The following is a 13,896-nucleotide window of genomic DNA, read 5'->3' as shown; positions in this document are numbered from 1 at the left end:
TAATTAGGTTGGATATTTATTGTGGACTGAATCTGCTTACAGCAATGCCTATCACTCCTCTACTAACAGCTCTCCATTCTTTTGTATTTTTGGGCACCATCACAGGGCTAATTCATTATATCATCTCTCAGCAACTAGTCTCTGTTTGATCAAAATATTTTTGGGATCAGCATCGTAGGGCATGCACTTTCAACGTGGGTGATATAGTCTGGTTGTCCACTCGAAACTTCAGCCTTCAAGAAAATTTTGACCTAGATACATCGATCCATTCATGATCCTTAAGCAAATGAACCCTGTTGCCTTTTGGCTGGATCTCTTTAGATCATTAAAAATTCCAATCACTTTTCAATGTTTTCTTTTCAAGTCTGTTGTTATTTCTAAGAAATTTGAGTCTAGCCTCTCCACTAAACCTGGAGATCGATGGGCATCAGGCATTCATTGTAGAAAAAAATTTGCATTCTGATAAGGTGCAAGTCCACTGTAATGTCTATGGACCTGAGGAGAAATCAGGGATTCCTGCAAAAAAATGTACATTGGGAAAGATTGTAAAAGGCATTTTACAAACAATTTCCAGATTAACCCGAATATAGGGATTATTTAACTCCTGCTCAAGGACGGTACTGTTATGAGCTGGCACGCTAATTGCGATGGCTCACACTAATTCTTCCTTTTCCAGCTTCTGCTTAACAGCCATAATGCGGGGAAAAAGAACAAGCCACTACCAACGCCTGTCATTGCTTACCTGTATACACTTTTCGGATGTCAGGCGCAGACTAGCGAAGGAAGTGTCACACGCCGGCCCCGTGGACGGGTACCGACGTTGTTACCTTCCTTCTATAAGTGGTGATCAGGGTGTCCTGACTTCACTCTCGGATCAACATCCACCATCTAGTCTCTTGTTCTGCGCATGTGCAACCAACTACCCTCTCTTATAACCTCCTACCTGTTCCCATTGGTCCTAGTATTTTGGAACACTATTTAAACCTCCCATTTCCTTCTATCCGATGCCTGTTCTTCGAGTTACTCACTCTCCGTAAGGATCTGGCTTCCTTCGGTCTGACTCACCTGCTGTTGCTCTGTACGAACGTGCTCAGATCAGCTGAGTTCCTCTCCGCTGCTGCCTCTAATAGAACTGCTTGCTGCACCTGTACTCACCAGCCGTGCTCTGAGTTACCATCTACGAACCAGCTAAGTTCTACTTCACTACTGCTCCTATTTCTGAACTACCGCTGTACCAGTAACTCACCACCTATTGCTCTGAATCACCATCTACGGATCAGCTAAGTTCTTTTCCACTACTGCTTCTATTTGAACTGCCGCTGTATCAGTGATTCACCTGCCATTGCTCTGAGTTACCATCTACAGATCAGGTAGTTCTACTCCATTAATGCCTCTTTTAGAACTGCCGCTTTATCAGTGATTCACCTGCCATTGCTCTGAGTTACTATCTACAGATCAGCTAGTTCTACTCCACCACTGCCTCTATTTGAACTGCCGCTGTACCAGTAATTCTCCTGCCACTGCTCTGAGCTACCTTCCACAGATCGGTGTTACGATTATGATGCCTTAGTCAGTATTAGCACAGGCTTACCTAGGGCGCGGAGTCTAACGGCCTTCCGGTCTTCACCAAGAACCACCGCAAGGTAGTGTGGACTTTGCTGCCGAAGAACCGCAGGTCGCGGCCCCCAGATTAGCCTACTGACGTAAGGGAGAAAGTTCTAAGTGATGGCAGGCAGACAAGAAAATAGACAATGCGGTGCAAGTACAGGCACTAACCGTTAATTCCAGGCATTGTAGGTCTGGAACAGTAACCGGTAGGTGCACGAAGCCAATGGGTGCGTGACAGGATTTGGGTCTAGAGAGACGACCGGGTCAGTACACTGGTGATATCAGATAAACGGTACCAGAGGGAAATCCAGAGAATAGTTGGTAACACAGCCGAGTCGGTACATAGAAGGTATCAGGTATACGGTGCCAGAGGGAGATCCAGAGAATAGTTGGTAACACAGCCGAGTCGGTACACAGAAGATCAGGTATACGGTGCCAGAGGGAGATCCAGAGAATAGTCGGTAACACAGCCGAGTCGGTACACAAGAGATAGTCCAGTTGCGTAGTGCCAGGGATAAGCCAAAGAATAGTCAGGTCACAGCCAGGTAGGTACACAGGAGTAGGAGGAATAGAGGTATACACAGGGAGCAGGTTCACAGGAGTCAGGACACAGGAACTGTAGCCAGGAACAGGAAACACATTGCTCTGACACAGGCAGCGTGTCAGAGCAGGGGAGATATAGGAGTTTGAATTCCCCACCCAGGAGTCACATGATCGGCAGCAGGGAGAACCCGGAAGTGCGGCAGCACTAACAGAAGAAGCGCTGAACCGATCGGACACCGCTGTCAGATCACGCTGACAGCTCAGCGGAACGGGAACAAGGTAAGTTCCTAACAATCGGCTACTCCGTTGCTACTTTCTCCGCTACTCTACCATTGCCCTGCATTCCTATGAGACTGGCTCCCTCGCCACTACCTCCGGTACTTCTCTGACTTGTTGCACTTTTCCGCTATATCAAGCTTCACCCATTACTTTGCCAAACACTCATTCAGGTAATCGCGACCTGCGGGATAGGGGCAGCAAAAATCCATACCTTCTTGTGGCGAACACCACCTACCCATTAGACTTCGCGCCCCTGAATGAGCTCTATCATCTAGCAGATAAAAGGGATCCACTAAATATCCACTGGATTCGTGACAGGAAGATCCCTTGGTCCGGCGATACCAAAGGTTGAGGAAGCCTTTGCCCAGCTTCTTTTCCGGTTTTCCTTGTACAGCAGAAGATTCGTCTGGAGAATCCAGCAGGTGGCGCTTGTGCCTTCATCTGTCCACTTAGTGCCAGGCAGCAGTGCCGATCGGTTGCCTTTGGAAACCAAATGTCCTCTGTACGTCGCAGAGCTCTCGGTGAGAAGATACAGGCTGGAAATCCCCTGGGGATCTGGGTGGGTCACAAAGCTGCTCCTGGTCATATTGAAATCAGTCTTTGGTGTATGTCAGCTGAGTGCCTACTCCCATCAGCAGTTAGTATTACTTTTGGCTACTTTGAAAGTTAACCTCTGGGTCTGTGGAGTGCAGTTGAGATTGTGAGACTGCTGACCTGGCCATCTCACATGCATTGTTAGAAAGGATATCAAGTTTAAAATACCCCTGAAGGCTGCACAAATTACCACACTGAATAGCCTTTCTATGTTGGTATCCTTAGATCCTGATTTGTGCACACTGTGACCTAGCAGCCCACAAGACACATCTCTGCTAGCACCTAGTGGCTGTTTGGCAATACTAATGTTTGGTTTTATACTTTGAAGCCTCACGGAGTGATACCGAGAAGAGTTGAAACCACTTTCTCAGCTTATCGTAGCCCTGAGCTGACGGCAATGCGGATAGCTCCTCCTGCAGCAACAACAATAGCTGACATTGACGTCATCAAGATATGTAGATTATCTATCACGTTCAGAACTCCTCTGCAACTTTCAACTATAAGTTGTAAAGAAATGTTACCTTGACTCTAACCTTAGTGGGTGCAGGATGCACTACATTTTAATGATGTCTTGAAGCAAAGTGTCGTATATTTTTCCATACAGATTGGGAAGCCTTCTATTGTTCTGTACATTTGATTGTTGCAGGTTTCGGTCTCTACACTAATCCTGGGACGATTGTGGGTGTTCTCTACTTGCCAATATGTCTCACAAAAATAAAAAAATAAGTAGCACTCCTAAACATACCATTATAAAAGCTCTTGAAAAGGCTGGTCTCCGTTCTAAAGCATTGCCTGATGCAGCTGATATGGGATCAGATTCAGATGGCAACTCATCGCCTGAAAATCCACTCACCCCTACTGATGTGATTGCTATAGTCAAAAAAACAATTCAGTCAGAAATGAGAGCAATTGTTCCAGAGCTTCGATCAGAAATATCAAAATTGGATCTCGTACTGATATTGTTGAAAATCAGCTGGATGTAATCTCCAAACACCAGCAAACAACAGGCACGGAGATAGCTGACCTATGAGCGGATCTTAACACTTTTAAGGATTAACTGGAAGATCTAGAGAACCACAACAGATGTAACAACATCAGGATAAAAAATGTTCCAGAATCCATCTCTGCAGAAGCACTGCCTGACTACTTAGAGGGCTTATTCCTCCAAATGATACCTGATCTTTCAAAAGACCTACTTAACAGAGACAGGGCACACAGAGCATTACGCCCGAAACCAAATTCAGATCAGCCTCCCGAGACATAATTATACGTTTCCATTACTTCAAAACTAAGGAACGAATAATGGCGTCAGCTAGAAACATACAATCAATCCCCTATTCTGGGTCGTACCTACAGTTGTATCAAGACTTGTCTCCTTCTACTTTGAAAAAACATAGAGACCTTATTAATGTAACAAAAGTTCTACTGAACCAGTCGATAAAGTACAAGTGGGGCTTCCCATTCCAATTAATTGTCTCCAAAGATGGACGGAACCATTCGGTGAGAACCACGGAGCAGGGTCTTGACTTGCTTAAGCGTCTTCACCTTATCCAGGACTCTGAGCCTTCCACTTCAGCTTCTTCATCACAGCAAAAGACTCCGGTTCCGGCCCCATCCTGGCAAAAAGCATGATACTTGAACATAATTTTACTCCAGTCTCCTCTCTTTCTTTGGCTGTCTTTTTCATGATGTTTGAGTAACCATACTGTCTTAACTATGACTGTCATTGTTTATACTAAATTAGTTCAATGTATCACACAGGTGCTAGATTATAGGCCTTCGCTAATTTCTTAGACTATGTAACTTTATGTTTTATTTGCTAGTATCCAGTTCAATAGCCCCATACAATAGGCATATTTGATGGAGCCACTACCGGAGCAGGGATTGTGGTAATACCTAAACCGGAGAGAGATCCAACGGAAGTCAGTAACTATAATCCCATCTCTCTTCTTAACGTTGATTTACAGCTTTTCGCTAAGATACTGGCTAATAGACTGGGTACTGTTCTCCCTTCGCTGGTCCATCCTGACCAAGTTGGATTTGTCCTGGGACGGCAAGCTTCAAATAATACTAGAAGAATAATATATCTAATTCATATAGCTAACAGTACATCTCTCCCTGCTTTGGTGGTTGCATAAGATGCTGAGAAAGTTTTTGATAGGGTGGCTTGGCCATTTAGGCAGCAGACCCTGATGAGCATGGGGATCCAGGGGTCTTTTTGTAAGAGGATCTCAGCGCTCTAACATAACCCCACAGCTTCAGTTTTAGTGAACGATCTTACATCCTCTCCCTTCAGCATAAATAATGGCACTTGTCAGGGATGCCCCCTATGTCCCCTACTTTTTGTCCTTATTATGGAACCTTTAGCAGCTAGAATTAGAAACAATCCGGATGTCACGGGTATCCCCACGAGTTCTAGAGACAATAAGATAGCTTTATATGCTGTTGATGTTATACTTACATTAACTAGTCCACACACTTCACTACCCACCCTTTTTAAAGAAATATTGATCTATAGTTCTCTTTCGAACTACAAAATTAATGCGGACAAATCTGAAATTTTAGATCTTAATATTCCTCAACTTATTACCCAACCACTTAAAACCACTTATAATTTTCAATGGCAAAATAATAAGATTAAGTACTTGGGAATTTACTTAACGAAGAGTTACTCCTCCCTATATGCAGCCAACTTCCCTAGACTTATTAATACAATTAGGAGAGACCTTACTCAATAGAATAAATTTCATATTTCCTATATTGGCCGAATGGCCTCTATTAAAATGAATGTTTTACCCAGGTTACTTTATTTGTGCCAAACGCTCCCAATTCAGGTTCCCTTGCATGTTCTCAAACATCTACAACAAATGGTATCTAAATTTGTATGGACAGGACGTAAGCCTAGAGTGTGAATGTGAATACTCTATAAGCACCAAACCTCTGGAGGTCTGGGCCTCCCAAACATAATAAAATATCATCGAGCTACGCATATGTCACAATATATTCTATGGCACTCACCTCCCCATCATAGAGTGTAGACCAAATTGAGGCAGATATATTACAATTATACTCCCCATATTCCCTACTCTGGATACCATCCCAGCATACGACTAGGCGTTTAGCCCAACTTCCGTCTGCTCGTTTATCTGTTTCAATTTGGGATCAAATGACCAGATTTTACAAATTGCGATCTGATCACCCACTCCTTGTCCCACTTTGGAACAATAAAAATTTTGATCCAGGCTTAGATCATAAAATGTTTCATTACTGGACTACACACAACTTGCTTTTTATTTGGGATATGGTCCCAGCGAGGGTTTTCCCTACATTTTCAGACTTACAGAGAAGCTTAGATTTGCCCCAAAAATTATTTTATCAATATCTTAAACTTAGACACTTTTATCGATCCTTAAAAGCACCTCTCCCATCGGACCAATGCTATGCTCTGGAAACTTTATGTCGCTTTTCCCCTACTACAAGAGGCTTGATACCCACCTTGTACCAATTGATTAATAATTTTGGTCAGCCTGAAAAAGACCCTCATGAGCTTGCCAGGGAGTGGGACATTGGGGAGACTCTGACTTCTAAAGAATGGTCAAAGATTAGAGCTAATATAGCTAAGACATCTATATCAGTTAGAATAAAAGAAAATTCTTGCAAGATTTTCTACAGGTGGTATTTGGTCTCCTCTTATCTCCACACTATCTTTCCTGCGTCTAGCTAGCGATGTTAGAGAGGGTGCGGTTTGCGAGGTACCCTGTTTCACGTTTGGTGGTGCTGCCCTATACTACAACCTTATTGGAAGCAAATTCATAAACTCATTAATTCCATTACTCAGATTAAAATGCCCGAGTCCCCCCTATACTCACTTCTTCCTAGATGACTCCTGGACACTACTCGTCCCACACAGAAACTCATCAATTATATATTAAATGCATCTAAATGTTTAATTGCCGCTCTTTAGAAAAATACGTCTCCCCCCTCGCTCTCAGCCACTATCAATAAAGTTTGGTCAATCTATAGAATGGAAAGCATCACAGCTCTCCTCAAAGACAAACCAGTAAATTTCCAAAACACGTGGTCATCCTGGATGAATTACTATGATGCTGAGCCTCCTTTGACATTTCACCGTTGTCTTGACATATAACCCCTCTAGGTTTAGAAGGTTTATCACGCATATAAGTTACAGAAATGCTTAATTTAGTTTTGCCTTCATATAACCATACGGGTTACCGCTCCTCTTCTTCATAACCTGATGCATGAAACAAGGAGTAGCATATCCTTCTCCCCCCTCCTCACCCCTAATACCCTTTTTTCCCTCATTGTTTGTCTCCCCCCTCCTTCCAAGATACGAAAATTAAAAAACATCATTCTTGCTTTTTATTTAAAGCATACCTATTCTCCTTTTGCTACTTTGAGTCCTTTTTAATGTTTGTAAACATTCTGGGTTTCATATGTATACTTTATTCTTATTCTTTCTCTTGGTATGTTTTATCTATGTTGTTTTGTAAAAACCTTAATTAAAAACTACTTTAAAAAAAAAAAAAGAAAAGAATAAGATACTGACAGTTAGAGATGTTGCTGAAACAGAAAAGGAGATTTACAACAAGATGACAGCTGGATTGGGCACTACGGGATTTGGCTTTCAACTATTCCACTAATCCCCTTGACTCTTAACTAATCTATGACCCCTCCCCCATTCTTATTAAATTTAACAGGGAGTTACATCACCCATCCAATCCAGTGTCGTCCATCAGCTCGTAAGGAGCCCAGTATCTCTGATTATAATAACTATACCTTGTGATGGACTTGTGACTATAATAGAGAAGTGCAAAATTAACCTTTTGTGATGCATACTCTGTATCTCCCATGTGTGTCTTCCTGGAATATATAAAAACAACATTAGAAGCAGAGTATATACACACTTCATTTCAAATGATTGTTATGTGCGTATTGTCGCTAACCAATAACGATCGTCGAACCTTGCGTTGTGTTTCCAAAGCACAAAGATTTATTTGCTAATAAAAGAATAAATATGCTCAAGCGAAGTAATAGTAAATACAGCCGTTACTTATCGCAGGCGCTCTGGATCCAGTGCAGTCATTCAATCCTGAAGTCTGGGGACAAGATGTCTGCACTCTGGATCACAAGCTGCTGCTTATATACACAATCAAATACAGTAATACAATGAAGATGGTATAGCTTGCATCTATTGGTCCGGGTCTCAGGAATGTCCAAGGGGTCGTCAATCATTGGCTGGTTCATCCTAAGGAATCCAAAGGAGGGGGTCATCTCTGCAGGGGGTATGCTCTGCTCTTCCCGCCAGGATTCCTTAGTCTTAAGTAGTTCATAATTCCCTATCATTCATAACTTGCGTATGCACTCTGCGATTCCCCCGCGGAGTGGACCAAACAGTAGGATATGTAACAAGGTTCATTATGATACCACTCATGAGGTTATTCCTTTAACCCGTTCCGTGTATTTCACTAATATGCATGTAACTCTGATATAACATATAAATACTACTATATTTCGACATAACTGACTATGTGTTGCAACTACCATTAATGTGTACTATTTTATAAGAATGCGTGTTTGTGCGAATGTATGGTAAAAGACCAATTACTGTTGCTGCCACGTGTAGTGGATGCGTACGCCCTTTCACGCCATAGCGTGCCCTTGTACGTAGATGCGTACCGTACGCATCTTTTCAGACAAAGACAACCAAGTTTGTTAGACTTTAATTGAAATGACTTTATCCAATTTGCTGACTTCGACATGATAAATGTCAACCAAATAAGTTATCATAGGCCACCGCAGTTAGAAGAAAGAGTGTTACAATGACCCATTGTTATCTTGTCTTTTAAGAGAAAATTATGCATTTCACCTGCAATCACTATAATTACTAAATATATCTCTGGCTGTTTTTGTCTACAAAAGAGAAAAATAAAAGTTAGTATCCGAAACATACAAAACATTTTCATTTCTTTACTTTCAACAGAAAAACAAACATAAAACATAAAACACACAAAAAAAACAAACAAACCTTAGACTGCAGTCATTCATTGGTGACAATTGTTTCTTATGCAGGAAAATTCCCTAGCAACTGCTATCATAAGTATTTTGTATTGTTCTAAGGCTATATAACCTCATTTCACTCAGTGTCAATTAACTAATACCATTTGTCTGGACACAATGGATATCTCTCACCTACTGATAGCACATACCAGTGAAACCTTATTTTTCCTTCCAGTATTTCTGAATCTATGCCATTACAGGAACAAAACAAATATCTTTTACTGATACATGATACACTTATTTTCCCTGGCTTCACTTTAGTAATTATCCACATAAGGTGAGAAGTGTCACTTTACATACTGACAATGAATGTAATAGAACCAAAGGTTTCTATAGACTGTTTGAAAAACTGGTCTCACAAGCTGCCTTTTTTTTTTTATAGATTTAATCACACACCATACACAAACACAAAAGAAAATATACTTTTAAGTTACTCATCTTTAAACTTGAATAGTTGCACACTTAATACAAATTATCAGTTACATTTGCTAATTTTATATAAGGGTTTTTTTTTTATTCGGTTTATACTTTCCTGCTTGCATATCACTATGTATACAAGCATCAATTCTAGGGTCTCCATTGGCTCAGGGTTTAATGATGTTCCAGTTGTCTGCTGGTCATAAGTTAATTCAAAGGATTCCTCTGATAAAGTGTGACCAGCTGAGCATATGTTGTGCCTAAGGGAAAACTGACCTAAACCAGGTTCTAGAAATTAACAAAAGAGAAAAGAGAGAAAGCATGGAATGTTAATGGGGGCATTCTTGAAGTGAAAGAGTAATATTTAAAAATAAATACTTTATTAGATATATATTAAAATAATCCCTAAATGGCCAATGAGCCACCAGTAGCAAATTATTTCAAAACAAAAATGAACAGTGACAAAAGTGCAAAATGTGTGATTAAAATTGGCAGCTTCTGCTGCCCCGCCTCGCTATGTTAAATATATTTTAGTAGTAAATCATTATTATTATTATAATTTATTTGTTAGGCGCCACAAGGTATCCGCAGTGCCGCACACAGTACGAACAGTAGACTATACAGGGTGAAACCATACAGAACAATAAACAAAAAGTACCAATATTTCAGAAACTCCAGGCAGGCTACAAGGAGCAGAAGAATGGGTGAGGAGACAGGAGGGAAGAGGGCCCTGCTCATGCGAGCTTACATCCTAAGAGAGGGTAAACAGACCAGGCACAAGAGGAGCCAGTTGAGGTAAGGGGAGAGAAGGGAGGACGAGCTGAAGGGAGGAGATGGGAGTTAAGTGGATGGTTGGTAGGCTTTGAGGAAGAGGTGAGTTTTGAGTGCACAATTGAAGGAGCACAGAGTAGGAGAGAGACGGATGGAACGAGGGAGGTCGTTCCAGAGAAGGGGGGCTGCACGGGAAAAGTCTTGGATTCTGGAGTGGGAAGAGGTGATAAGAGTGGAGGAGAGGCAGCGGTCATTGGCCGAGCGCAGGGAGCGGGCAGGAGTGTGAATGGAGAGGAGGCTCCATTCACAATAGTAAATTGTTATAGGATCCTAAATTGTTAATCTCTCAATAAAGATTATATAATCTCTTTTAGTGTCCTAATTGAGATAATATAACAAAAGCTATTTAAAATTTGACAGATAAATAAATATTATATCTGAGAATAAAATTATTAATCAATTTGGTTTACTTCATCCAATTATTTGACTTCCTCAAAAGCTTTTTATGTTGTATGACAGCTTTGTCTAATTTGAACTAAAGAACTCAATTGTTTTGGTGCTATAGTAACTGAGTGTTTTGCAGTTGGAGCATCTCATAAAATTATAAAATCCATTTTTCTTTGCATGTAATTGGGACTATTGTAGCTTTCTAGTTGCCTTCATATATGTGTGGCTTTCTTGTATATCATATTGGGTTTGGGTGGTAGTATTTTGACAATATCCTCATCTTTCAGATGGACCAGTGCTTTCTAAGAATTCCTTTAATCTGTCATACAGAATTATTGTATTGAGTTATAAAATACACTATATAGTGTTGTCACAGGGACAGGTTCGCTGCTCAACCAGATGTTATCTTCCTTCTATTTGCTCAAAAAAGATTGGCGTAAGTCCTCATGGATGTGTCCATTACCTGGAGTTTTCCTTCAAACCTTTGGGGGCATATTCAATTAGCTTTCGGATTCGCGGTAACGCGCCGGAACAGCCGCGAAACGTAATACACGTTACCGCAATAACGTGGATTTTCATTCGCAGCCCATAGGGTTGCGAACGAAAATCCGCGTTAATGCGGTACCATAATACCCGCAAGAACGCGCACTTTTCGCGGTAACGCGCGTTACCGCGAATCCGAAAGCTAATTGAATATGCCCCTTAGAATGAAATCTGTTTGTTTTAAGTAATAATTGATGTCACTGTCTAGAAAATGTTTGATACTGATCATCTCTCTTTGATGGTTAATAACTATATAGAGGGATGTGACGTCACTTGTAATTAACCAGCTTTCACATCATTAAGTGACTGTAGCTTTTGTAGTGACTAGTAGGTAAGACTTCTGTACCTTTACATAAGGTCTATGTACTGTGAAAGGTTTGAGGCTAATTATTTTATTCTGGAAATAATTGATTGAGGTCTTTGTGTGTTTTTAGTAAATGATATATGACAGGTATAACTGGATGTGGTGTATGAACAAACCAAAAGTCTGTCTTTATGAGGATTCCCTTCTCCAAATTCTATTTAGACAGCATTGTGAATTTGTTTTGGAGATTTCTGAGTGGGGTCTGAGGGTAATTTGAGGTAGGTGTCCTTATTAGAGAGAATGTTTGATATAGTCTGCTGTGTATAAGATCACAATCCCTCCCCCTTTAGTTGCTGGTTTTGCAATGGTATTAGTGTTGTCTCCTAGCTCTCTAAGAGCCTTAAATTCTTGTCTGTTTAGGATAGGATTGGTCTTCTGTTTGTGTGTAATTAATTATTCTATGTCTTTATGAAATTACTTTTACATGGCAAGGGTAGAAGTTTGACGGTGGATTGAGGTAAATCTGTTTGAAGGTCTATAATTTTTTCTTATTGTTCTTTCAGCTGGTGTTACTATAAATACTTTCTTGAGGCTGAGTTTCTTAATAAATCTTTTGCCGTCCAGGAATATTTTGAATCTACTCAACTTATTATCAGGTGGAAATTTAAAAACGTTATCAAGGAATTAAATGTGTGATTTGCTAAGGGTCATGTTACTCAGATTAAATATCCCTTAAAGTGTGTTTTTTCTTTGCTTTCTAGTAGGAAAAATAGCACCAGAGGAGATTTTTAATGCTGTCATTACCAGATTTAGCCACAGTATGCTAAAAAATGAAGAAAAGTATTTCACAACCATGGGTTCAAAAGACAGAGAATAGTACAGTCTAGGACAACATAATACTATCCACAAAGCAACCCAGTGGGACATGTGAATAGCCATACTTACTTTGTAACTTTGAAGAGACAAATATCTCGGCAGGGCCGGACTGGGACTAAAAATCAGCCCTAGCATTTAAAGTATATAGGCCCACCTCTGTTAATGAGTAGAAAATAAAACATGTGCCGGGGCCACATTGCATTAGGGGCGTGGTCAACATGGGACATTGATAAATACATTATAATAAAACATTACATTTATTATGCCCTCCCCATCCACACTATGACACCCCCAGCCCACTGTACTTATCTATTCTTCTGGTGCTGCTGACATCATCAGCGTGGGAACTTCCTGTAGAGTGAGCAGGGAAGCTCTTAGCCTCACAAAATTACCAAATCTCATGAGACTTAGAGCTCCTCTGCTTGCTGCAGGCTGTGTCCTGTCCGGGGACTAGAAGCAACTATCAGCTTCCTCCTGCTCACCAGAGCTGGATTAAGGCTCAGGTGGCCCAGGTCACTTAAGACAGGGGGGCTCCTATGATGTATTATGGTTATTAGGCGCATTTTAGACAAATACACAGGCAATACTGTGTGCACTACTGTTAGGTGTACGCAGTTCTGTCTTCACAAGTAGTACAATGTGAAGCAGGACATACCTTCCAACTGTCCTTGTAGTCAGACCAAATCCTGACTAAGCGGGACAGTCACCCACCAAATTCAGTACAGTTGGCAGACTGTCTTGGTCTCTCCTACCTGTTCTTGTCACTGTCACCACCTGTGACTGCTGGTGTCTTTAGTTGCTGCTTGTCTGGATCCTGGAATGTTGGGGGCCTAATTTGGAAAAAAAATGGGTACATGAAATGTAGAAAACTCCAACCAGCCCCGGCATTAAATCAATAGCACCCACATTGTATAATTAGGCCTCCCTCCAGCCCCAACATTAAAATAATAGTATGCACATTTGATAAATAGATCTATTTTCCTCCAACCAGCCCTGTAAATTAATATCCTCAAACCACCCCAGAATTAAATTGAAGGTCCCAATACCTCACCTTGAATAAATAAGTCCTGTTTGGAAAAGGGATAGATATTGTTCACCTCCTGGAAAGCTGCACAACTAATAAACACTCTAAGCCCCCCAACCAGCTCCAACATTAAATCAATAGCATTCACATTTAGCAAATAGACTTATTTCTCCTAATGACCCCCAACACTACATTGTTAGCACCACCAACACATCAATAAATACCATGTCAATACATTATTAGTACCCCAATTACAGCAATAAATACCTCCCGACATATACACTTATACTACATCAATACCCACTCAAACTACAGCAATCGGCAATACCCCTACGCTTACCAGCAAAACTCCCACATTACAGCAATCATGAATACCCTCCCAAATTACAGCAACTAGCCTTACCCCCACATT

Source organism: Mixophyes fleayi, chromosome 2 (genome assembly GCF_038048845.1).
Source record: "Mixophyes fleayi isolate aMixFle1 chromosome 2, aMixFle1.hap1, whole genome shotgun sequence".
NCBI lineage: Eukaryota > Metazoa > Chordata > Amphibia > Anura > Limnodynastidae > Mixophyes > Mixophyes fleayi.
This window is presented reverse-complemented; position numbering follows the sequence as displayed.